The sequence below is a fragment of the Alligator mississippiensis genome, chromosome 1 (assembly GCF_030867095.1).
Source record: "Alligator mississippiensis isolate rAllMis1 chromosome 1, rAllMis1, whole genome shotgun sequence".
In the NCBI taxonomy this organism is placed as follows: domain Eukaryota; kingdom Metazoa; phylum Chordata; order Crocodylia; family Alligatoridae; genus Alligator; species Alligator mississippiensis.
In genome coordinates, this window is record NC_081824.1 from 80,674,658 (window position 1) to 80,678,748 (window position 4,091).

The 4,091-nt window shown below is 41.1% G+C and overlaps 1 long non-coding RNA gene across 1 annotated transcript; it reads left to right on the top strand.

Annotated features, from left to right (window-relative positions):
* Positions 1 to 608: 608 nt before the first annotated feature.
* Positions 609 to 3,584, top strand: LOC132249980 (uncharacterized). Its single transcript, XR_009461541.1, has 2 exons — positions 609 to 685; positions 3,029 to 3,584. It is a non-coding gene; the product is annotated as an uncharacterized LOC132249980 (long non-coding RNA).
* Positions 3,585 to 4,091: the final 507 nt, after the last annotated feature.

A 4,091-nucleotide genomic window follows, 5' to 3' on the forward strand; every position in this document is an offset into this window, starting at 1 on the left:
TTACATCACAGGCAGCTCGGCAGTAAACTTCTCATGTAGATACACCCAGTCTAAAGTTGTTTATTTGAATCACCTTCCTGGTGTCAATTATTTAACACCTAAAGGCATGTAAGGCACTTTAGTTTCCTCCAACCCTCAATACTTCTGTGTCTCAGTTCTCTAAAATGGGGATAATAGCACTTTCTTACCTTCTAGTGAGAATAAATATATTAAAGATCATGAGACTCAGTTATCGTGGTCATGGGTGATACATAATATGCATAATATTGTGGTCATGGGTGATACACAATATGCACTGTAGTTGGCCAAAGTAATCACAGAGCCCCTGGCAAAGGTCTTTCAAAAATCATGGGCATCTGGAGAAATTCCAGAGGACTTGAAGAGGGCCAATGTTGTGCCCATCTTCAAGAAGGGGAAGCTTGAAGACCCGGAAAAATACAGGCCAATTAACTTAACTTCTATTCCAGGGAAAATCCTAGAAACATTCATGAAAGAGGCTATACGTGACAAACTTGCAGAAGGCATGATACTGAATGACAGCCATCATGGCTTTGTCGTGGGCAGGTCTTGTCTGACCAACCTCATTTCTTTCTATGATTAGGTGAAGCATCACCTGGACGAGAGAAAAGCGGATGATATCATATACCTGGACTTCCAGAAAGCCTTTGACCTGGTATCCCATGAGGTACTGATCAGAAAACTGGAAGATATTGGGCTCAACTATGGGGACTGTTAAGTGGGTATGAAACTGGTTGCAGGATATGACACAGAGTCCAAATTAATGGATCGGTGTCATCCTGGTGAGATGTGGGCACTGACATACCCCAGGGGTCGGTACTTGGTCCAGTGCTGTTCAATATCTTCATCAACGACCTGGATGAGGAGGTGAAAAGCCCATTGGCCAAGTTTGCAGATGACACCAAGATACAGGGTTGTGTGGACACACCTGCAGATAGGCTTCAGATACAAGTAGACCTAGACTGGCTGACAGGTTGGGCAGAACAGAACCAGATGAGGTTCAACATGGAGAAATGCAAAGTGCTGCATCTGGGAAGGAAGAACCCCCAGCACACCTACAGTCTGGGCATCGCTGACCTGACCAGCACTACAAATGAAAGGGATCTGGGGGTAACAATAGACCCCAGCATGAATATGAGCCAGCAATGTGACACAGTAGCCGCTCGGGCCAATAAAACTCTGGCATGCATTAATCGATGCATCTCCAGTAAATCCAAAGAAGTGATTCTCCCACTTTACTCAACATTGGTGCAGCCACAACTGGAGTATTGCATCCAGTTTTGGGTGCTACACTTCAACAAGGATGTGCTAAAGCTTGAGAGTGTCCAGAGAAGGGCCACCTGCATGATCAGGGACTTGTATGGCAAACCATATGAGGAGAGGCTGGGGGATCCCAGACTCTTCAGCCTAAAGAAAAAAAGGCTGAGAGGGGACCTGATTGCAGCTTACTGCTATAGCAGAGGTGTACATCAGGGGCTTGGTGAACAACTGTTCACCAGGGTGCCCTGGGGGAAAACTAGAAATAAAGGCCACAAAATCCTGAAAGACAGTTCCAGGTTGAACATTAGGAAAAACTTCTTTACAACTAGGGTGTCCAGACTATGGAACAAGCTACCCCCAGAGGTGGTGCAATCATCTACCCTAGAGGTCTTCAAGAGAAAACTGGACGGTCATCTGACACCAGGTGTCTTTCCTGCTCATGGAGGGGGCTGGACTCAATGATCCTTTGGGGTCCCTTCCAGCCCTATGATTCTATGATTCTATAAATTCATAAAATAAATACAAGGACTTTTTAGATCTGTTTCTTTTGGGTGGTCAAGCAAAAGTATGTGCATGGGTAACATACATTAAGGAGAAAACAGAGAACTTATGACTTTCGTGTGATGCTAGGGGCAAAAGTTTATTACCTTTTGTCCCTCTAAATGGCACAAACATTTTTCAGCCATGTAAGTGGTGTACTTGACACTTATGCAGTATTACCTATGCAGTGTGGTCATGTAAGTGTATATATTTATACTGAGCAATCACTGTAGGCTACATACTAACTGGGCAGGTACACCGCTATAAATATATGACAATATAAACCCCTGTCAGACAAACTGGACAAAGTCTATGGCTGGCAGCTCTCCAAGAATATATGTAGCTCTTTCATTTTAGCCCTAACAGCTGAGTGCTTAGGGTATTTGTACAATGCAATGCATTGTACATGCAACATGTAAATCATGGCATTGCAGCCAGACTAAGATTCATGGCCATGGGTGTTAGATGCTGTAGGAGGTGCTTCCCGTGTTTTAGCCTCAATATCTGGAGGTTAGAGCACTTACAAAGGAAGGTGGAGATGTGAGCTGTAGTCCCTGCCTTACCCAGGGGAAGTTTTGAGTTTAAAAATCTGTGACAATGTGGCACAATGGATTAAGTACTGGACTATAGCATAGGCATGACATGCAGCCTTGACCAGCTGCCCTTTTGAAGCTGCCCCCTGGGACACCAGAGAAAGGGATATATGAGGTAGAACACCCCCTCCCCCCCTCAACATCCAAGCAAGTCAGCTAAGGTGTGGTTCAGTGAAATGGCTGATGTTGTCTTGAGGGCCAAGCCTTGTGTTCTAACCTGGACCTCAGTGGAGAGCGTAGCTTCCCTGCTACACTCTAGCCAGTTATGAGAATTAATTAGTTAATGTACTAGTTAAAGAAATGGCTAACTTTAACTATTTAATTTTTTCAGCTGTGAACTTTTAACTTCAACTAGTTAAAAAAGGTTAACTTTTTTTTTTTTTAATTTTAACTTATACTTTAAAAAAAGAGAGAGAAAGAAATCTGACTTTCCCATAGTTTTTCCTGATACAGTCACTCTCTAGGACTTACATGGAAAGATATTTCTTTATTGAAACTCTAGGACTTCTTGTTTGAGAGACAGAGGGTAATGTGCCTTCCTATGAAATATGATCTTTTAAGAAATATAAGTCCAAGAGTTCCTTTAGTTCATGCTGGCATTTTCTGTGCATTTGCAGAAGTGAACAGGGCAGCCAGTCGGCTGCAGGAGAGGGAACAAGCACACGCAAGCAGAGACACTGATCCTGGTAAGAGTGCGAGTAAATAGTTAGGGTGAAGCAGATGATGACTTTTAAAAAATTTTAATGAAGATCAGAACCAGCAGCCCAGGGACCAAGAAGTTGAGCATTACTTCCTATCTCTGAGAAACTTATCTAAGATGTCACCTACTATGAATAAACTATTCATCTGAGATAACACAAGCATTCCCTCCCTCATCTGCCCATGTACAGTGATTGTGCAGTAGTGGGAGCTTACTTTTGCAAGACAGAAGAGGAAAATTGCCAGATGTAAATTTTGAAATGAAGCTTTTCCTGAAGTTCAATAAGCATGTTTAAACAGTTTCTGCTATGCAACTGAACATTCTTTTTTTTTCATTTAAACTGATTTTCTCATTTCAGTCTAATTTTAATTTTCAGACACTTTCATTATTTCTAATTCAGATGTATTTCATACCCTTTTGTTACCTTTTGAGCAATAAAAATTGTAACAACAGAGGTTTTCTGTGGAAACAGCTTTTGTTTGTCACCTGGCTATGAATATATCCTTTCTGTGTTTTTTGGTATACCTATATGATGCATTGACCTTTACAAAGTACTTCACATGGAGAGGGTGAGAAGGGTCTAACATTACATAGGTATTGGCAAATTGTTATTCTGAAAACTATATGACAAGTATAACATTGTTTTCAGATAAAGCTGAGTGAGTTCTGAATAAATTAGTGTGCTTCTGTGGGCTTATGGAAAAGAAACCCAGTCATTGCATTTGAAAATAAAAAATGATGCTAAGAGGCAATTCACCATGTTTCATGCATTTCTCTTGAATCAACAACTTTTAACTAGTTACTCTCTTTTTAACTTAACTTTTAACTAGTGGAAAGTGGAAATATTTAACTTTTAACTTAACTCAAGTTAAATTTAAAGGCTGCTAACTTTTAACTTTAACTAGTTACATTTAATAAACTTTTCCCATGACTGACTCTAGTCAATGGCCATTAAATGTGGGATTTAAGGGCCCGACTTC